This window comes from Mirounga leonina, unplaced genomic scaffold (genome assembly GCF_011800145.1).
Source record: "Mirounga leonina isolate KUSES-001 unplaced genomic scaffold, KU_Mleo_1.0 Mir_92, whole genome shotgun sequence".
NCBI classification, from domain to species: domain Eukaryota; kingdom Metazoa; phylum Chordata; class Mammalia; order Carnivora; family Phocidae; genus Mirounga; species Mirounga leonina.
This window is the reverse complement of record NW_023270852.1, coordinates 5,315,858-5,338,020: the sequence shown is the minus strand read 5'-3', so window position 1 is coordinate 5,338,020 and position 22,163 is coordinate 5,315,858. Positions and strand designations below refer to the sequence as shown.

The 22,163-nt window shown below is 51.7% G+C and overlaps 1 protein-coding gene across 3 annotated transcripts in view; it reads left to right on the top strand.

Moving 5' to 3' along the window:
* Positions 1-2,485: 2,485 nt before the first annotated feature.
* MICAL2 (microtubule associated monooxygenase, calponin and LIM domain containing 2) overlaps positions 2,486-22,163 on the top strand; it is a 137,478-nt gene continuing 117,800 nt past the window's right edge. For all 3 annotated transcript variants that reach the window (XM_034995503.1, XM_034995502.1, XM_034995505.1), the window contains exon 1: positions 2,486-2,609. The gene's annotated coding sequence lies outside the window, so the exon portion shown is untranslated. The remainder of the gene's footprint in view (positions 2,610-22,163) is intronic.

Here is a 22,163-nt window from a genome sequence, read left to right as displayed (position 1 = left end):
CTTTGAAGAGCTTAGTCGTATAAACTCCTAGACACACAGTCCAGTGGGAGATGCCATGGTTGCTGCTATGTCCAGAGGGGGTGAGGTTGTCATCTCCTGTCTCCCATTTCTCTCTACCCTGCAGCGAGATGGCCAGGAGGGGTAACTTGTGTGTGGAGGTGAGGGGCCCTGGCTCAAGAGGTCCCAAGGCGATATTATCTCCATCCATGCACTAAGCCCCCATGAACTCCCAGCTTGCCCTAAAAGCTCACCTAGCAAGGTTCTTTCTTACCTGAGCCCCTGAGTTTAAAAAGTGGGGTCAGAAAAACAAAACAAAACAAAAAGTTTGGGTCGGGGAGAAGAGGCAAAGCTCCTAGGAAGGCACGGCTAAGTTTTAGTTTTTGAGCTACTAGAACTTCTATACTGAGCAGTGTTCTTGCAAAACTTGGTTGGCCCAAAGTGTTCCTGAAGTAGTGTTAAATGTGTTTAACTTGGAGAATATTGTGCTAGAGATAAGGTGATGGGAATTATAAAAGATACAAGTAATAAAGAATAGAACTCCCATAGCCCCTTGTAGTTCTGGTTATTTATCAGCTGTATTGTAAGTTACATGAATGCAGGAACCGTGTCCAGCTCACAGTAGCATTTGTGAACTGAATGAATGACTCTCTCCAGCTCCATCCCCAACAGGGTTGCCTCAGACCCAGGCCAGAAGGAAGAGGCCTTATGTCCCCTGAGGCTTTGTGCTGGGGGCAGAGGCAACACCATTTCCGAAGCTCCTTTCTGTCTAGCGTTTCCTGTATCAGTCTGTAAATAAAGCAGGGCCATGCTGGTCTCATCTCCTGGCCCTAAGAGTGCCCAGGCCTGAGCTCAGCAGAATGTTTGGGCAGGTCAGGCTCCAGAGCAGTTCCTTTAGAGATAGACGGGGCCTGCCCAGTGTTCTCGAGCCGCGAGCAGGGCTGTAGCGGCCCCAGTGCACAGTGTTAGGCATGCAGAGGCTGGGATCAGATAGCTTGAGGCTCAAATTCTGACCCTGTTACTTATTAACCGTGTGACCTTGAAAAGTACCTTTCCCTCACTGAGTCTCACTTTCCACATCTGTTAAAGGGAACAATAGCAAAGATACAGACCTTACAGAGCCATCATCAGGACTGAGAAAATGTGCACAGAGCCCACTCCATCCACGGGCATCGCAGGCAGTGTTCCGTCAAGAGGAGAGCCGCCGCTCTGGGAGTCACTGCTGACTTCTACAAACTGAGCAGGACAGCTCTTGCTGAAGTTCAACTACAGGAAGTTGATGGAACTCTGAAGATGCTAAGAGAGCTACCAGGTAGGACAATCCCTGGGAAACCCAAAAGGCCTGGAGTAGGATCCCCTGATAAGGAGCAGAGAGAACAAAGAAAGCCCCAGGTTTGATGGGGGCAAGCTGTTCTGTTTCTACGTGCCTGGCAAGGGAACAAAGTTTCTCTAGAGGGTGGTCTGGAGCTGTGGAAATTCTAGCAGCCTGAGCCACAACACTCTTTACTCACCGCCCAAGCTTGCCTGTTCTCTCCTGGGTCAGCTCAGTTCCCAGAACACTCATGGATGCCTGCATTGGGCCCAGCCAGTGATAAGAGCCCAGGCTCCAGAGGTGAGTAAGACATGGCCCCTGCCCCTGGGATCCGTGTTCATGATCACTGCTATGCCCGGGGCAGTCTGCACAAGTTGTTGGTGTACAAAGCCGCTTGGCAGCCCTCACTAGGCCCCACCTGTTCACACTGTTTTCTGTGGCTGGTGCTCTCTGCGGCGGAGGGCGTATGGGCAACCCAGGAGCGTGGGCAGAGAAGAGATTAAGGCAGCCATTTGACAGTCAAGAGAAGAGGGTGCTTAGGTGATGTGACTAAGGTCACGTGGCTGGTCTGCACTACGGCCGCTCTTCCCACTAGCGGCGTTCTAAGCAAGGCCGGTCCAGGTGAGGGGAAGAGCCTATCAGCTAACAGGGCGTTTGCTGAAGCCCGGCTGGTCAAGAGCAAAAGCAAGGAGGGAGGTCCACAGCCGTTACAGGAAGTGCCATGCTGCTCCCTCACTTCCAAAAGGGGAAACTGAGGCTTGCTTTCCAGCTGCCCAGGCCAAGGAGCCTGAGGTCCAGCCCCTGCCTCTCCGCCGACACTAGGATACTAGCACCCAGGTTTTCATCTAGCAGCACCATTACGCCCCGCCTTCATCGGCCCCCCGCTGGTCTCAGACCTGTGCTGGTCTGGGTGGGAGCGCCCGCGGCTCCTTGCGCTCGGGGCACGGCTACAGCCCACGTGCGCCCGCCGGCAGACGCGGTGACAGCTGGCCCCGTGGGGGCGGAGCGGGCGAGGAGCTGGGGTGGGCTCCGCGCCGCACTGCCATTGGCCGCGGGCCTCGGGTCGGGGGCGGGGCGCGCCCCCAGCCGCTCTGTCATTGGCCGCGCCGCCGATGGGGGCGGCCCCCAGCGCAGTCAGCCGCGCGGCGCAGAAGTGCAGGCGCTCGCCTGGCTAAGGCTGCGCGGGGCTGCCTCCCTAGCTCCCAGCTCCGCAGGCGGCCTGCGGGTCCTGACCGCCGCGTGCGCGGCCCGAGGTGAAGGCAGAAGCTGACCCGAGGCTCGGTGGCTGGCGCGGATCTCGGTAAGGGGGGTGGGGTGCGGGGCTCCAGGGAGGGAGGGTCTGGAGGGCGGGCGGGGACCATGGCAGCCGAGCCTGGACTCTGCGCCCTGGCCCGCGCCGGGGACAGTCAGGTGCGGCCGCAGCATCTCTCGCTTCAAACCCACCCCGCGGGGCGTCCGGCAAGCAGGTGGCCCTGCCCGGGGAGGTTGGGGCTGCCCGATAGGTCTCTGAATCGATTAGAACGCAATAAAAGCCTGCCACCCGTACCCCGAACTACCTCCTACTCCGCCCCAACACCCAAACCCTGCAATTCTAAGCCGAGAAAATCCCCAAACGTCAACACGGAGTGGGCGCGACGCGCCCGCAGTACCGCATGCCACAGGGGCAGACCATCCCCAAACTTTGCTTTCCCATAATTTGGGCTCTGCTCTGTTCACGCTCTTTCCCGGGTCTTCACTGGGCGCTTCCCTACCCGCCGCGGTTCTTCTCCCTCCTTAACAACAGGAAGTTAAGTTGGGCCAAATGTCAGTGGCCTGGCCGCCTGCGGGCTGGGATTGGGACTGAGTCTGGGGCCCGGGCGTGGAGGTGGTCAGGGGACAGCGGCGCTGTCCTGTCTGTCGTGTATCCCCCAGCAGTCCAGGCGCACCCCAGGCCTGGGAGCACCCGGCGGGGGCGTCTGCGCCTCCCTTTTCGTTGTCGTCGTCTGTACTAGCTCTGGGAAGAAATGGGGTCTTGCCGGCAGCGTCTGCCACCGCTGACCTGGCTTCCGGACTGGAGCAAGTGGGGTTAACTTCATCCTAGGCCAGCCTCCCCGCAGAGCTGGGAATCATAGCCTTTGCTGGATGGGGAAGAGGCGTGTTGAAACCAGAGTAAACGTGTGCCTCTTTCCACGTTGTTAATTCTGTAACCTGGGTTCTTAAGGCCAAAAGAGCTTTTATTTGGAGGGCCATCCTGCCTTGTGGGACTTGAGGTGGCAGTATGTGGACCTTCTTGCTGTCAGCCTCCCTTGCTCACTCTAGTCTTCTGTGGTTTCAGGCGGTGGGGGGCCGGGGGGTGAAGTCACTAGCTGGCCCCCTTGTGGGCAGGTCCCTTGGAAAGAAAGCCAGCAGCGGGTTGGCCCTCTGGTGTTTATGTGCCTGGGTGCCTGGCACCTGGACCAGCTCTTTTCTTGTCCCCTTCCTGGGGCCAACAAGAGGGCCTCAAGTCTCCAGGACAGCCCCAACTGATGTTCTGAAGACTTCTTGCAGGAAGAGCTTGCCTTTGGGCAGAAGACAGATTTATTACGTGCCTACGGACAGACAGGGCCTGCCCTGTGGCACTTTTGCAGCAGATTTCATGGTTATTATCCAAACACTCAGTTTTGCCCTCCTCATTTTAGATGTGGGGAAACAGACTCGGGTAGCATAAGTGCCCAAGGTCACACAGAAAGTGGCTGAGCCAGGATTTGGACCAGGCTCTGCCAGAACTATATTCAGTGTTCTTCCTGCTGCCCTGTGGCTCTAGAAAGTGATGTCTGCAGGATCATGGCACTCCCTTGTGCTGATTGGAGCCTCCTGGCCTTTGAAAAGATTCTGTCTAAAGATTCAGAGGCTGCTTCTTTGGCAAAGCACTTGAACTGACCCTGGTTAGCCCAGGTTGTTCAACCTGCAGACCACTTGCTCACTCTGTCCTCTGGTCAGAGATGAATGGCTGGTATTGGTCATGCTGTACTGGGGAGGGATTTGACCTGCTGGTGTTTGGGTACTATGGGGGGTGCGGGGCTGGGGAGGAAGCCTGCCTGTGCCATTGACTTGGTCTCACCTCTGAAAGTTGGTTTCTGGGATAGTCTAGGAAGACTATTAGCTGAAATAACCTCTACCTTAGATCTGATCCTGACTTTGTTTGTTTTGTTTTGGGGGGACAGTTGTTAAGCTATATTAGTTATGGTTGTAAGGTGATTGAGATCCCCAGATCTTCTTATCTGTGCCACCTTCCTTCTTCAGTCCTGGAGCTCTGGCTTTCTGCTCATCCCTCTCTTCTAAAAGAAAATCATGATTAGCCTAATACCAACCAGTTGTACTTTACTAAAAAGCATCTTATGGACTAAGGCTGGTTTTAGCTATGTTCATTGAAGGCCCATTCCCAGGAGCAGCAAGGAGCAAAGGAACAGTTGGGTAACCCTCCTCTGCCTATAATTGGGGTGTGTTTCTTCTCTCTGCCCATGTCCATACCCTCATCTGGGTGTGCCTGTCAACAACCATGGACCTGTTCCTTTCACTCCCTGCTTCTGAAGGGTAGAGGTCCTGCCTTCTTGGTGGAGAGCCTTCATTCTGGCTGGAGGGGTAGAGTATGGACGCAAGAAAATTTGGGCTGAACATTGCTCGTCTTAGAAGCCCTGCCAGGGCTAAAAGTCTCTGTTGTTTAAAGAGCCAGGGAAGGGAATACTGTTCATCATGTGGGGAATTTTCACTGTTTATATCAGTAGGTCCCCACATTAGCCCTCCAAAGAAGTGACTGGGGTTGTCCCCATTTTATAGATGAGGCGACTGAGACTGGGGAAGGTTGAAAGTACCCCCCTCCCCCGCTTGCTTCACGTGGCTAGTGAGTAACCAAGCTAGGCTTCTGGTCTCAGTCTGTATGAATGAGATTGAGGTGGTGAGTTAAGGACTGAAGGAAGCAGGAAAATCTGGTGGCTGTGCTCTGTAGTCTGGAGGGGTGGTGTGGGCCGCTCCCTCGCTGCATTCACTAGTCCCCAACTTCTGTTATAATTCTTTGTGAACATGGCTTCCCACCCCACTATGAAATGGCTTTTAAAACCCTCACAAAACTTAGCAGATTTCTTTCCTGGTTCTTACAAATCCTCCTTGCTCTTTGCTCCGTATTCCCTTAGCCTTTTGTACCAGTCTTCATTAAGCTGTCCACCATAGTGTACTGCCATCCTCTATTTTACCATATCCACGAACATTTTCAAACAAATAAAGACAATAATATAATGAGCCCCATATACTCATTATCTAGCTTCAACAGTCATCAAGATTACACCGGGTTGGCTTCATCTCTTTATTTTTCTCCCCTTCTGTCTTTTCTTCCTGAAGTATTTTAAAGCAAATCTCTGATACCATGTCATTTTGCCCCTATCTAACCCAGTATATATCTATTTTTAAAAGAATGTTTGTTTTTTTTTTTTTTTTTCCGTAACCACATTGCCATTATAGCATGTAATAAAATGAGCAATAGTTCTTCGGTCTCATCTGTCCGTATTAAGAGTTCCCGGATTGTCTCCGAAAGGACGTTCGGAATTGGTTTGTTCGAATCAGGATCCAAGTCTGTATGCTACATTTGGTTGCTAGTCTTTTTATGCCTATTTTAATCTGGAGCAGCCTTCCCTCCGCTTTTTAACCAGCCACGACCCTCCGTCTTAAGTGCCCACCTCCCCCACTGGCCGGCAAACCCTGCAAGGCTGTAATCCACTTCTGTGCCCAGCTGGAACCCTGTGTGGCCTCTGGGATGGGGCAGAGGCTAGCTGAGCATCTGTCCAGTGATGTCGCAGCCACTCAGGCAGTGCATTTTGAGTGAATGAACCCTGTCCTGGGCTTGTGTGACTGCTTGTGACAGTGTTTAGATAAGAGGGTTAAAAAAAAAGATGACTTGATCGGGTGTGGAGGTTTCCTCAGCAAGCATCAGTCTGTACACATTGTGAAATAAGAGAACTATTTGCTGTGCTCACCACACTGCTCTGGTTTGTGGTGGGGAGCCCAGATGGCCGCCTTTCTGCCCTGATCAGCAACCGGTCTCCCCCGATCATCTGTGGGGCAGACGGTGACTGAGGTCATTTCTGCCAGAGCTTGGAATCCCAACTCACTCAGCCAAAGGCATCAGCACATTCTGACCCAGACACTTGGCGTTTGGGCTCCACAGAGACCTCTGCACACCTCTGTCTGGGCAGCGCTCCTTCCCTGTGCCTTGCCGAGCTCCCCTGACCTGCCCCACACCTGGCCAGTTGTGGAGCCTTACTCACACGACGCACACTCATGACCTTTCAGTATCTTGTCTGAGTTTGCGGAGAAGAGCTAGTGTTGCCTCTGGCACCTTTGTGGGCATCCTACTGAAGGAGACGGGAGGCTCAGGAGGGAAGGAAAAGGTACGCTTCACTCCTGGATTCCCTGTCAAATCTCCGTAAGATCTGACCCACCCGCGAGGGGCCCCCTCTGCAAACAGCCCTCAGAATGAGGAGTTGTTTTTTTCTTCTTCTTATTTGTTGTTGTTTGTTTTGTCTTGGGTTTTTGTTGTTGTTTTTCACGTAGTCTTTTCCACCAGGTGAGTCCTTCTTTTTTGATAGCAGTGCTACAGTTGATTATTTTCCTTTATCTTTAGTCATCTTAGTATTTTCTCCAAATTTTTACAATAAAAACATTTTTCTAGTGGAAAATCCAAATACTTGGTGTCTTTTTCCTTAAAAAAGAGAATTTTCTTCAATGTGGATGGGTAGACAAAATTATACATGCATTTTTGTACAGCTATGTATGAGGATAAGGTCACAGAGCCATTGGGATTTTGATATTTGCCTATTTTATTTATTTGTTTTATGACATTATCTTCAAGAACTTACCTGGGCTTCCTCAAATTAGGGAATCAAGAAAGCTGGGGCTTAGGAAACAGGAACCCATGGAACCCATGCAGCCTCACCCTCTTTCCCATTCTACCTCCTCCCTTTCCTTCTTGAGAATTTCATTTTGGTTTCCCTGAAATTGTTCTAATGGTAGGCTCTTGATTTTTTTTATTCAGCTATCAGAGGCACACAGAATGACATGGTTGTTAAGGCCAGGTAGGCAGGGCAAAGCTTCAGGCCCCAGTGGCCTGTCTTGTCCTCTTGGGGAAGTGCATGATAGCCAAACACCCCACGGACCTCACTTTGGGGGTGGGGATGGCTGACCGCTCCCTCCACCATTTCTGTTTCCTCCCTGCATCTTCTCCAGAGGTAGAAAACATGGCTGGTCTGCACTGATAAATCTCCTCCTTTCTAAAGCACTGATCATCTGGTCTCGCAAACTCAGGCCTGGCAGGGATGATAGGGGACATGAGCCCTTTGGTCACAAACAAACTTTCACTGCAAGACTGGGTCACCGCGGAGTCTGATTTTTGAGACCCTTTCCCTTCTCTGTCCACTGCTGAGGAAGTGTCCACCCCTGAGGAGCCTTTGGTGAAGGCCAGGTGTGATATCATTTCTTAAATGTAATTGCTTGGTACCCTCCACCCACCTAAATATTATTGTAGTTCATCCTAGGAAGCTCTGGCCTGTTGCCATGGTGGCTGGCTGGGAACTGTGCATGGACAGTGCTGATGTTTTTAGGGTTGGGATTGTAGTATGTTCTTTGTTTGCACTAGTGTTTCTCTCTTCCCTGAGTGTCGGGGGAATTTCCCTGCCTGCGCCCCACCCTGAATCCCCACCTCCCAGCTGGGATCCCTGGCTGCACTGGCATTCCTTGCAAGGCCGGGTCAGATTGCTCTTTGGGGAACACACAGGTATTGGTGGGTCCCCGAAGAGGGACTTGCTTCCTGCTGGTTTGGGGCCCTGGGTTTTCTCCTTCCCCCGCAGTGAGGGATGTCCAGTGCAGATGTCCTTTCTTCAGGCAGCAAGAGGAGGGTAGTGAGGAGCTGGATGGTGGCTTGTGATCTCCGAGCTGCCCCAAGAGAAGGTTTTAGGGATGTCTGCAGGCTGAAGCTCCTGCCACACCCAGTCTCGAAGCCCAGCCCTGCCAGAGGCGGGAGTGGGAGTTTAGGAACATCCCGTTCTGGCCCTGCCGTGCTCATATCAGTGTGTTACAGCAGATGCAGAAACCATGGCTTTGCTCTCGTGACTCTGAATGGCTGGCCTTGGCTACGTATCTGAGTACTGACTGTAACAAGTAAAGATTTGCAGCATCGCAGAGTTTAACTTGGACCCGGGGCCAGGAGACGAGGTGTAGGGGAGGATGAAGGAGTTCCAGGAAAAAGTCACTTGGGCCCTTTGGTCCCTGGGAGAGCTGCTGCCTGGAGCAGAGTGGGCCCAGGGCCTGCTGGGGGCCTGGCAGAGCCGCTGACCCCTCTGCCGGACAGCTGTTCACCCTGGAGGAGCAGAAGGGGGTCCTGAGGTGTAGCGTGTGGAGTCCATGCCTGCTGTGAGGTCAGATTGCCGAAAGCTCCGAGTATCAGGACAGAGGGGCTTCTGCACAGCTTGATGCAAAGGGCAGGTGAGGAAACCCCTGCTTGAAGGAGGTAGGGGTCTGATAGCAGATGAAAGGGAAAACAGAGGAATAGACGGGGCCACTGGGGAGGCCTCTTTTCAGACTTCAGAGAGAGGACTAGGTCCATCTCTTTCCTCAGGGAATGTCCTATGGGGCTTGGGCAAATGGTGGGGGCCTTGGGGACTAGGGGGTCCATGCCAGGAGAGCTTGTCACCTGTCTGCCTGCAGCTGCAGGACAGGACTGTTGGAAGGAAGGAGGAGGCTCTGGATGAGGTCTCAGGATTCTGCTGGGTCCTCAGTTTGTGGCAGCCAGGGGCCCAGCACTCCTGCCTGCTCCAGGTTTCCATCTTTAGCCTGGGTGTGTCTGTTATCTTGTACCTGACATCCTGGACTGTCTTAAAAAAATGACTCACCCACCCACACACAGATACACACAGATGCAGGGTACTCACCCTCCCCCCCAACATGCATGGATGAGGGTAACATACTCATTCACTCAGGACAAAGGTAATTCAATGAAAAGTCTCTCTCCTTCCCATCCTCCAGCCCTCTGTTCTCTTCCTCAGTGGCATCTGCTGTCGCTAATCTCCTGTGGATCCTGGCAGACAGAATCTAGGCATTGATTTGTGCCTGTCTCCCCCTTTGCTCCTCTTTGGATCTGCTGGGAAGCACTCAGAACGCAGAGTGGGGCCCACACGGCTGCTGAGACTCGGTGGTTCTTTGAATTGGCCAAAGCTTAACTATTGCCCTTCCCCGCTGCTTTGCTACCTCTCCTCATGCAGAATCTCCTGGTGTTAGATTTGTGGATGTAGAGAGCCTGGACATTGGGGAGAAACCTCAAGGGCCTGTTCTGTGATAATAGGTACAAACAATCCTACTAAGACAAACCTGGGTTCGAATCCTAGCCATGTGGCCTTGGGCAAGTCCACGAACACTAGTATTTTAGTCTATATAAAGGAGGTCATTACACCTACCTCAAAGGGTTGATGTAGAGATGTAATTAAAATATTTTTGGGGGGAAGCACCCTGCAGAGGTGGGCACTCAAAGATGTCTTTACTTCCACTTTTAAGGAGTGACCCATTTTCAGAACGGGCCTGGAATCCTCTAGATGGCTTCCTGGAAATCTTTCTCTTGGTGGGTTCCTGACCTCTTAACTTCCCTGCAGAAGGTAGCCAGTTCTCCATTTTCTGTCTGGTTGAGCTCCTCCTCCCCACCACCTCCTTCTGCCCTGGGGAGCCCAGCCTCTCCGCACCACCTCCTTCTGTGCCCCTCCCCAACCCCAGTGGTGAGCGGGACGCTGCTGGCCTCCTGGAGAGGGCTCTGGGCTGTTTATGGCAGCTCTCCAGGGTGTTTATGTTGTGATCTCTTCAGAAGCTCCTAGCAGATGTCTGGTTATTGCTGAAACTTCGTCTTTATCTTCAGCACGAGAGAAGAGGGAGGCTATTTTTAAAGATGTTTAATTGGCATGGCTGCACAGAGCAGCCTAGATTGCCTCCAAGCTTTATTCTGCATCGTTCCTGCTCTTTACCCATTCTGAACCCTTCCGATCCAGGCTGAGAGACCTTATATGTCCTGATTTTAGAGCAGCACTTAAATTTGGCAAGCAATTGTAATCTCTTAAAAAGGTAGGTCAGGGAAGCAAAGGCGACCAGCTGTCTTTTTCCAGACTGGGACAGATGGCAGCACGAATGAGGAGCATTTCTGTGTCCATAGAAACCAACACCTGCCCCCAGTGCTGACCCTTCCTTTCACCTGTGGTGGCAAACCCCGCCCTCCCCCCCATGCTGCCTGCTGACTGGCTGGGAGATCTTTAGCATTGCCTTTGTCTTTGGACTCAGGTGGGGCTCAAGGTGAGCAGGGAGTGGAACTAGGGTAGTTTCAAATGATACTGACCTCCCAGGAGGGAGGGAGAGAGAGATGGAGGCCATGAGTCACAGGACCTTGGGATGTCAGACTGGAAGGGCCCTCTGAGATCACCCAGCTCTCACTCATGCCACTGCGGTTTTTACTTATGGGGAAACCGAGGCTCAGAGGTCTATTGGTACTGAGCAGAGGCCAGGGAGGTGTGGTTCCTTGCTCAAGGTCACCCAGCCAGGTGTGAGTCAAGTCTGTTCTCCCTCCACCCTTTTTGCCCAGCCGTGATCCTGTGGTTTGTCTTGGGCAGCTTTAATTGCAGTTGGCCTTCCCTTTTGGGGGCAGAGCCCTGCCCCCTTTCTCGCAGCTCTGGCATTCTTCCAGTTTAGGATGTATACACTTGTAGCATGGCTTGCTCAATTGCTTGGTGCAAGATCTTTCGTTAACAAAAATACCTCCGCCAGAGCCTTGGGGCCTAAAATTCCCACCTTTGTTTCCAGTCCTTGTCTTCCCTTTATAAAAAATGTAGAATTTAACTGGGAAGGATATGTTGACAGATTAGCTTATCTCTGATTAGCTGTCAGCAGAGGGCTGAACCTGAGGGGATGAGTTAGCTGGGAAGAGGTGGAGGAGGGAAGCAGGACTGTTAATAGGGTGCCGTCAGGGAGGGCATGGAGCACCTCGACCAAGGCTCTTGAGCTCAGTGTGCAGCTGCCGTGCTGGGGATGCTGCAGTGAATGACAGGAGCGGAGCCCTCACCTAATGCACGGAGATGCATTAGACAAGCTGCAGATGCCCACATAGCAAGGTAGAGTGTGGAATGTGCTTTGGAGAGCCTCACAGTGGAACCAGGGGTACTTCCTGGAGGAGGTGGCACTTGGTGGTTAAGACGGGCCTTGGAAAATAGGATTTCCATAGACAGAGATAGCCAGAGGTATAGCACACAGAAATGTGGAAAAGTGAGGGCACATTCAGGGAGCCACGTGGTAGAAACATGGGGGCTGCCTGGGGGCGGTGTGGAAGGCTGGAATCGGGCCAGCCCCAAGCGCTGTGGTGGGGGTGGGGGTGGGGTTTGCAGTTGTCAGACGCTCGTGGAGCATTGTGGGCCAGCCTCTGAAGTGGTCTCACAAGCACCCAAATATCCCCATTCAGGTGGGTGCTGCCCTGGGTTTCTGGTGCACACTTTGGGTTTACTTCCCCAGTGGAGGAAGAAGCTTGGGCATGTGGGTGGGGCAGGACTTGATGTTTCCAGGCAGCTGGAACATGTAGGGGCTTGGCTGACTCCCCAGCCTTTCCCCCCGGCCCTCTGGACACCTGGCCATGGGGAGGGGGCAGAAACTGAGCTCAGTTTCCACTAGCTCCAGTGTTAACCTAGCAGGTGGGAGGCATGGCAACCTGGTGTGCTTAAGGCTTTGACATTTGAGCAGGGTTTCCAGCACCCGTTCTCTGCCACAGAGGTCTCAGGAACACCCTTGCTGTATGTGATGGGATAAATCGCTCCTGCAATCAGCAAAGGGCATGAGTTCAGTGCCCATGGGAGCTACGGTTGGGGTGGGGGGCACACACGGAATCAGCTTTCGTCTTTCTTTTTTCTAGTATTAGTGCTACCAATATGAGACCACATTGGTTCATTGACTGATCAGTTAATTGCTCAATTTATTCATTCTGCAACCAAGACTTCTGGAGTTTCCTTTCTGTGAAGCATGTTGTCCCACTGACCATGGTTTTTAGAGTTGTAAAACCTTTGGCAAGCCACTTCCTTTCTCTGAGCCTCAAGTGTCTCTTCAATAAGATGGGAGTGATAATATTCACCACTCAGGGTGGCTGTGAGGATTAAATGGGGCAGTGTGCCCAGCACACCTATCATGGTGCCTGGCACCTAGGGGGCAGAGACGCCCTTCCTCCTCGAGTCTGCTCCCGAATTGGCCCAATGGAGTCTGAGAGCATAGATGTGGACAGGGCTCTTCTTTGCTTCTGGCCTCCCATTCAGTCCTGTTCCCTAAGTGGCTTCTACCTTTAAGTAGTGACTTGTTAAGAGATAGGCTCAGTCAGAGCACCTATGTGTGCAATGAAGACAGATGAGGCGCCTTTCCCTTTGTGGCGAGATCTTCGCCATCAGACCTCGGAGCCACAGGGCTGTTCTGTTGGTGCTTGATTTCTCCACTGTGGTGGTCCAGCCTCGGCTTGCACATCAGAGCTGACCTGTTCCATCTTTGGACGGCTCCTCCTGTCCCCTCCTGATGGCTCCTGGTAGCTTCTGGCACTTGGTCCCAGTCTTCCTTCTTGAAGTCATAGAGAATGAGCGTTCTCTTTCCTTCCACATGTCCACCTCCTCAGATATGGTTTTTAAATCCAGTCTGTGATACCACCGATAGGAAGAAGTACCACTATTTCGTGTACCTTCAAGAAAGAAAAAGTGCTTCCAATTAAATTGTGGAATGATGCTTTGTTATCACTGAAAAGTTTTATATTTACTGAGAGAAGAATCTTTTTAGACTTTAGACATAAGTTTATATCCCATAACACTTGTATGTACATAAAAAGGAAAACATATTGGTTAGGCATTTCTAAAACCTCTTCAGTTTTAGAATCTGATTCTTCTAATTCACTTTTTGACTCTGCCATCTTTGTGGCTCTTTTGACATATTATTATATTTTGGTAAATTGATGATACATTTCTCAATCTTAGATGTTAAGGGGCTAGAAGATACATTCTGCTTTCAGACATTTTATAATTGAAAAGTATGCATCTTATAATTAGTAAAACAAGATATTTAAAGGCAGCCCTCTTGTTCTCTCTATCGAGTCTTCTTCTAGGTTAACAACCTGTGATGTGGTTTCAGTTCTTTTTATCTTCCTGGTGGTTCTCCTCTGAGCAAACTCCCACGTGTTCAGATTCTTATACAGTGCCCAGGCCACGTATGCTATCCGTGGTGTGGTATGGCCACAGCAGAGGAAGGGAGCCATCACCTCCCTGGTTGAGGCCATTCTACTCCTCTTAATGCAGCCCAGGATTGCATCAGCTTTGCTGGCCGCTATATCACACCATTGACTCACTGACATTACTGCTGACCAGATCTTTTTAACATGTGGTGTTGCTCAGCTGCATCTTCTCTGTCCTGAACGTGTGTGGCTTTAGAACTTAAATGCAGAGCCTCCTATTTTCTTCCCATCTGATTCAGAACAACCATTTCTATTAAATTTCCACTTTGTTAAATTCGGTGCATCCATGGTCCATTGAGCTCTTTCAGGATCCTATTTAAGTATGCCTTCCATGTGGTTGCTGGAGAGGAGGGGGGTGAGGGGATGGGGTAACTGGATGATGGACATTAAGGAGGGCACATGATACAATGAGCACTGGGTGTTGTCCACAACAGATGAATGGCTGACCTCTACCTCTGAAACTAATAATATAGTATATGTTAATTCATTGAATATAAATAAAATTAAATTAAAAAATATGCTTTCCGTAGCATCATCCGAGTTGCTGATAAAATGCTTCTCGGGAGAGAGCCCTCTGGCTTGCTACTAGAGACCTCCCCTCAGGCACCGTGACATCTTTCATCAGCATGCTTTGGGAATGGCAGTCTAGGCTGCCCCTTTCCTGAGTCGCTGTCCGTTTGCTTTTCTGACTTCTGGTCACATGTCTTCTTGAATCTGGCAGGCCACGGCTATTGCAGTCTTCCATCTCCCTCTAGATCCTGTCACAGGAGGAAGTGGGCTCTGGCTGACAGCACGTGTTGTCAGTTCCCAGAGAGGCCCCCAGACTGCTTTCGGGTGTCCCCGGGCTGCCCCGCAGAGATGCAGCCGGAAGTTCAGCCGGAACTCATCTGCAAGAGTTTCCAATGCTCTGGGCCAGGGGACTTACAGTCACTGGAAATATCTAAATAGATGTATTTTAGAAACCAAGCTTGTCCCCCATCCCAGCTCCCTTTCTCATCTCAGTGTTGGATCTTTGTCTGTCAGTCAAAAGATGGCTCTTTGGGAGAGGGGCCCCAAGGCACCTGGAGTGGGAGCCCAGGTCTGACTTCCCAGGGCCCCTTTCTGTCCCTCGACCTCTTGGCTCCAGATGACCCCCCAGACCTTCCTGCCCTCTGCCCTCTGCTGTGCAGCCTGAGCTCATCCCAGGCTTGCCTCCTCTGGCTGAGGCGGGGACAGGCCTCTCATCACTGTCTTAGGGTTTTCTTGGTTATGCATTCTCCTTCCAGTGATGGGTCGTGGGCTCCAACAGCTGGCCTTGTCAGGGGCTCCCTGTGCAACCACACGGCTCCTGTTCCGGAACATGTTCTGTAGTTGTCTGCGTGCCAGGCACTGGTATCAGGGCTTTGTAAACATGAACTCACTCAATTCTTGTGCCAACCCCATGAGGTGGATCTTGTCATTTGTCCCACTTACCAGTGAGGAAATTAGGGCACAGAGGGGTTAACTGATTTGCTCAAGGTTTCACAGTTAGGGCAAGAGGGAGAGTTGGAGTCTAGCCCATTTGTACCCAGAGCCCAGCTCTCAACCTCTCTGGTGAGCGGCTTGCTACCTAGAAGGCCCCTCCCCCTTCTCCTCCTCCCGCTTCCTCTCCTTCCCTCCCTACCCTCCTCCTCACTGCCCCTCCCCCCTCACTCCTTTGCAGAACTGGAGCTGCTTTGGAGTCTGAATCATTGACTTCCTCAATCTCAGGTCCTAGAGCCCTTCCGTGCTCACAGCCATTTGAAGTCTGTGAGAGTCTCAGGCACCAACTTCCCCCTTCTTGGTCTCTCATAAATTTCAGAGGAAATGATTGCTTTTCCTCCATAGTTCCTGTGTCCTCCTGGTCAGTAACCCATTCTGCCATTGTTGTGGGAATCAGTTAGTCCTGTTTCTAAGGATACTTCCTCCCTTTCCTGGAAGGGGAGGCCAGCCGGATATTTCAGCCAGTGGGGTTTCAGGACTTCCTTGTGGTGTTTCCTCTCCCCGCCCTGCCATGCTCCCACCCACCACCCAAGCTCTTTTCTGGCTGGCCTGAGATCCCATCAGCAACTGACACCACCCCATGGTGCCCATGGGGACCTTCCCTTTAGGCCTCAGGTCTTCTCTGAGCACACCTGTGTTCTCCAGAATATTTTCCTCTTTCATGCTTTTTTGTTACATAGGGATCCTCTGTCTCCAGGCCCTATCCCAAGTCCATCCCTTTAAGAGATAAAAGCTGGGCACTGAGAAGTGTATATCAGTTACGTAAAGAAAAGAATCAATATTTGTATTTGTGTGTATATACATAAACATTGTCAGGGATGAGGCGTAAGCAATGAGAGCCATTCCCAGGTTCGGAGCGGGCGCAGACTGGGTAGCTGCGGTAGAAGGGACACACTTCCTGTATACTTTAGTGAGTTTTGATTTTTGAATGTATTTCCTACCCAAAATTTAAAACAACAAAACCAATAAAAACCCAACCACAGACAACCTAGGACTGCTGCTTGGGGGACTGTGGAAAGAGCGGGACTCACCTGGTTCAGTCAGTGCTCTGCCTCCTACCGAATGGGCCTCTGCTCCTCAGGTGCGCACCGGGCTAGTGACAGCCCACTTAACCTGGCTGTAGGGATGCAAGGGGACCCTCTTCTACAGCCTGGCACATGGGGGGTCTGAGTAAACCACCTCCTCCCTGACTCTCTCCTTTGAAGCTCTGAAGGAACTTGAGACTTTGCTGCCTCTTATAATCACAGTTTACTAAGAGCTGGTGCTCAACAGGTACACCTGGGCCTCAAGTGTTGGTTTTCCTCTATGACTCACCTACAACTCACTGTAGTCTTTTCCCCCTGTTGAATTCCGGGACTTGAGGTAGCTGAAATGCTCTGATTGCCTGGGTTTGCCTCCAAGAATGATGCACTTTCCTTCTCCAGACCTGCAGGACTTCACAGATCATTTCTTCCACCATACTCATCTGCCCAGCTCAGGGGAGCACGATTAGAATGGGTCTAACACCCTTTGAAAACAGAAGCCCATAACTGGCCTTGCAGATAACCAAGATCAGAGCAGACCCTGAAGAAAAAAATGCAGGCCATTGGGAGAAGCCAGTCCGGGCACCTGGAACTGAGGAAACGACCTGATTAGGAAAGTGACTTGTTTACCTTGGGCAGGTGATTGCGAAGCCGACTTTGAGCACCTACTGTGTGGCCTGGGCCCTGTGATATGGGGATGGCAATGGGGGTAGGCCCAGCCTCACCTCTACTCCAAAGCACATTCACCACATACTCAAGAAAACAAGACATACATGTTTAAAAAAAAAAAATGAAGTAGGAGATTGTGGTAACGGTTCAGATCATTGAAGGCAAATCACAAGACAACTTTATGACTAATTCCATATGATGGTGGAGATAGCAGTGGGTGGTTTTCTAGGGGCTGGAGAGGGCCTGGAAAGCTTGGAAGGGAAAGAAGGAGTCTGGGGAGAGGTGGAGACTGCCTTTGATCTGGATCTAGAAGGTTCCATGAAGTGCAAATGGGTACGTGGAAGGAAGAGGAGAGCATTTCTAGTGGGTGTAGAGGCCTGGGGAGATGGGAAATGGCTTGGTTTGAAGGTGGGCAGAAGGAGGTGAGGCTGGACATGTGAGTTTAGGACAGAGGCAGACAGCCTTCAATAAGGCAAGGAGAGAGAGTGTGTGTGTGCACATGCTCACGCACATGTGTATGCACGCACCTAAGTTCAGAACAGAGATGGGAGACTGTGGGCCCAGGGTCTCGTAGGGCACTGTTGTTGTAAATCCTAGGGAGAATGAACAAGAAAGGGTTTGGCTGCCACACGTCTTAATCTAGGCATCTACAGCCTCTGTTCCAGAAATGTCTTCAGGAGCGGAGAAGGAGGCCAGAGGCATGCTAGCCATTCCCCCACCATTGTTGTTTGCACATTTTCTTCTTAGGCATGTCAAATGTCGATTCACTCAGCAGATATGTATGAGTTGTTATTCTCTGCCAGAAGCTGTTCTAGGTGCTCTGGTTACAGAAGGGGAAAAAAAGGTAAAATCCCTTGCCATATAGACCTTAAGTTCTAGGACAGGGAGAGAAACCATAAATAATTAGGTTAAATGTATGAGGCCAGGCCATGAGGTGGATGAAGAGAGAAAAAGATAGGATGTTCTGGGTGTAGTTGGAGGGAAACAGTTGAGGAGAAGGCTGGAATTTTCGATGGAGTGGTGGGAAAGAGCTTACTGACTTGCCCTGCCTCTGGGACTGAGAAGCCAGCAAAAGAGAGGTTTGGGGCCAAAGGGAAGGAGGCCAGGCCAGATCCTGCAGGGATCTTGAGTCCCCATTTGATCCTCTTCCCCGCACTGAGGGCTTCGGCTCTAGGCAGCGGGGAGCCTTTGAGTGTGCTTGAGCAGAAGAGTGCCATGCGGTGAGGTGAGGTGTCCCTTGTGACTTTGTAGAGGATGGGATATAGGGAGCTGAGGTCCCAGATGACCAGGGCCCACAAAAATCCACTAGTCTGACACCTCTGACTTAGGTACAGTGGGGTAGAGCTGGGAAGCAAGAGCAGTGGGATGGGGGCGGGGCAGGGGGGAGCAGGTACCGGCAGAAGGGGAACGATGGCAGAGTTTAGTTTGGAGGGGAGCAGTACGCTGAAATTCTTAGAATTTGGGGCCTGGGGTCCGTTCAGCATTCTTGCTGTGACTTTTCTTTATTTTAGAATACTGTAGTGCTTAAGAATGTGGGCTCTGGGTTCGAATCCTGCCAAAGTGGCCTTGGGAAAGTTACTTACCCCCTCTGTGCTTCAAGCCCCAGCCCTGTGAAAGGAAGTAGTACTGACCTGTAGGTGCACTCTGAGAGGACGAACTAAGCTACTGACTGTAGAATGCTCACAGCAGTACCTGGTGTATGGGAGGTGCCCAGGAAGTATTAGCTCGTCTGACCATCCTGTTTCTCTCTCCATATATAGGTGTGTGTCAGTAAAATTAATGCGTTGGGCATATTTTTCCTGTGGTCCTAAAGCTAAGTCAAATGAAGAAAATTAGGTTTTTAAGGACTAAATGAGGTAATGCTTGTGATGGATTTAACTTAGTGGCAGATGAATATGAGTTAAAAGTACTATGATCACCAGATATTATCGTGCAGAAAATGATTTTCCAGTGGAGATCCTTTGTAAGGTCATTTATTTAACCATTGCTTATCGTGCCTATGGTGTGCACTAGATATACTATCTCATTTCATCTTTGCAACACCTGCCCGAGATCAGCATTGTTAACCACATCTTACAGATGGGGAAACTGAGGCTCAGAGACACTAAGATTTGCCCAAGGTCACACAGCCAATAAGTGCAGAGCCAGGATTTGAGAGGTTTTTTTCCCCCCCGTCTCTGACATTGAACGACCTTTTATAATAAGAATAATTATTCCATGAGTGATCTGTTATGTAAATGTACATTGACAATTAGGCTACATCAGTCTCCCTTGGTATTGGTGGTGACATGGAGCCTTGGGGGATACAGAGCCATGGCCAACTTCGCAGATAGACCAGGAGCAGTGTCAGAGGCAGGACCCTGGACCCAGAGTCAGAGTTGCACATGGGTGGGAGATACTGTGGGTAAGTCAGCCCCTTCCCTCAGTGACTCATCCCCCAGAGCCTTTCAGCCACAGAGAGAGTCTGCCTGAGACCTGTCTTGGTTGACTCAGCCCCTGGTGTGCCAGAGGAGCAGAGTCTGACGGGTGCAAATCCCAGCTCCACCACTTAGCAGCCCTGTAAGGCCAGGATAGGAGTGAATTTCTTTGTGCCTCAGTTTTGTTATCTGCAAACCCACTCATGGGGATTTTATGACAATTAAATGAGGTAAGCCATGCAAATACCCAGAATTCCCTGGCCCCAGCAAGCCCTGAGAGTTAATATTATGCTAATAACATATTATAATGTTATAAAAGCCTCCTTTGACCTCTGAGGCCAGAATAAAATGTCCCACCCTCTCTGCATGGGCCCTCCGGGAGCATCTAGTTTTGCCTTATTATGTAAATGTCGGTGTAGCTCTTCACCGGACTATGAGTGCTTGAGACCAGGGAATAAGTCTTAGTGTTTGTTTTGAAACCCCTGGAGACAAGTGCCTTGTCCTAGAAGATGTGGAAAGACGTTTGCCAAATGGAATGGGATCCTAGTTTCCACTTCGATAGCAGCCGCATAATCTCACCTGCACATCCCACCTCCCAGGACTATGGAATCTGATGTTTCTAAGGGTGCTTTACATTTAGCCAAGCACATTCACATTCATGTTTTACTCAGTCTTTACAATTGTCCCCTGTGGTCATCGGTTCTTATCCCCATTTAATAGGTAAGGAGACCGAGCCTCCGCAGAGTTCAGTAATCTGTCCACAGACTCTCAGGCAGAAGGTAAGGGAATGGGTGGTCCCCTGCCCATCCCAGGAAGCCTGAGTCTGGAGGCTCAGATCCACGGAGGCTCTCCATCTGTTCCCCTGTGCCCTTCTCCTGAGGAGGGCTGGGAGGAGACCATGGGACCAACAGACCTCTCTATGCTTCTGCTTTCTGCCCCCCACCCCACCTCCTCCAAAAAAGCACAGGACAATGGGCTTGAACCAGGGATGGGACTTGCTTAAATCACCTCCACTCCCATTTCCCTTTTGCATGGGTCTGAGGCCGGGGCTCTGTGCTCTGGGCTTGTGGGGAGTGGAGACAGTGGGGACAGCACTGTAGCCACAGCCGAGCCTGAGCACAGACACTCCTTGGGGATACCTGCCAATGCAGGCGGAGGAGGCTGGCACCCATGCTTCTCCCAGGAGGAGGAGCAGGCCCTAGTTGAAGGGCCCAGAACCATATCCGAGGTGCAGGGGAGCTCCTGGGGGTGCCAAAGTAGCGACTGCTGGGGGCGGGAGGCAGTTCCTTTCTAGGGGGCAAAGAGGCAGATGATCCTTCCCGCAAAGGCAGGAAAAGCCCAGGGCTCCAGGACAGACCTGAATTCAGACTCTCAAACTCCAGAGCTGTCGCTTAAGCGGAAGAATCTTCTGTTTAGTTCAGCTTAGCAAGCTGTTATTGAGGAAATACCTGTAATGTCCTGGCAGGTGTGGGGAATAGAAGTCCAGTGAGATAGGGAGCCAGCCCTAATGAGCTCATGGCCTACAGCTCCCTTTTTACCTCTTCTGCCTTGGGGAGCCTTGAAGACTGGGTGGCGGTGGTGATACTGGTGGGCACGTGGCAGTGTTCAGATTCCTGGCGTCCCAGAGCGTGCTGGAGTTTGGGCCTGGCAAAGCACCTGCTCATCGAGTTGGGGGCTGGGCCTGCTGTGCGGATGGAGGGGTTATTGCGCCTTTACGGTTGTGATTCTTGGCTCCCTCCAGGACTGTCCTAGGACCGAGGGCACAGACACAGGAGTGTCTCTGGGGTGTGGGTGAGAAAGACCCTAGGTGGAATGGCCCCCAGGAGGACGGCTGCGGCGGCCCATCCTGCCCTCAGGCCAGCCCCACTTCCTCTCCTCCCCCAGTGGGCCGGTCTCTGCCGCAGTGCTCTGCCCGCCTGCCTGGCCATCTCTGCCTCCCACTCCTTGCTCTGGTGTTTCTGGTCTGCAGGGCTTGTCTTCATCCTCTTTGCCTCTCTCCATCTCCAGGGCCTGGACTCAGCCCTGCCTGCTCCAGAAAGTCTTCCTAAATCCTCTCGGCCCAAACTCCCCCTCCTTTCTCCGGGCGCCTGCGGAGTGGAGAGCCAGCAGCCCCGAGCTCGGCATTTAGGCGAGGACTTTGGAGTCTGGCTGGCCTGGGTGTGTGTTCTAGCTCTCATTCCTGTGAGCTGGGTGACTTTGGGCAGCTGCTTTCATTTCTGAGTCTCCGTTTCGTCTTCTGAACTTGAGGATGTGGTACCCACCGCACAGGGAAGTTGTAAGCTTCTGCTGAAATAATCCGTGCAAGGCCCTTAGGCCACCTGCCCTTCCTGGCTCCTGTCAGTGGCTCTCCTGTGGCCACCGTTACTAGCCTTTGACAGGCACTGCTGTATTTAATCCACAGCCTAGCTTTCAAAGGTAGACCTCATCTCCCAGAGGAGAACAAATGAGCCTCAGTGCCAAAATGATGCGCCTGCCGTCTCGGGACATGGAGGCAGGGAGGCTGGCCTCGAGTTCAGGTGCTGGCTGGCTGGCCCGGCCACAGCGTTCTTTCTTCTGCTGCCTCGGCTTCCTGTGTCCCCCTGCTTCCCTTGCTGTTGGGTGCTCTTCACAGTCTGCCAGGACACTCAGCAAATGCTCATTGAATGATATTTCCTGGCCGGTTTAAAGGGAACCAGGTGGGGGCAGGGGCAGGAAATGGGACCCCTCGAGAGCATTCCGTCCCCTTCAGCTGATCCAGCTTGGCCACGGAGGCCTCCTGTGGAGTGCGTGCCACCCCAGCACCAGGCAGGGCTGGGTCCTGTGGCCATTACACCCGGGCCCGGGCGGGCGGCACGACCAAATCATGCCCTGAGGGAAAGTCAGCCTGTTCCTTTTGATTGATTGATTTTTAAATTGCAGAGCTATTTAAATAGCAACTGCTATGAAAAGAAAAAGAAAAGCAAGGGAAATACCTGTCTGGATAGTCC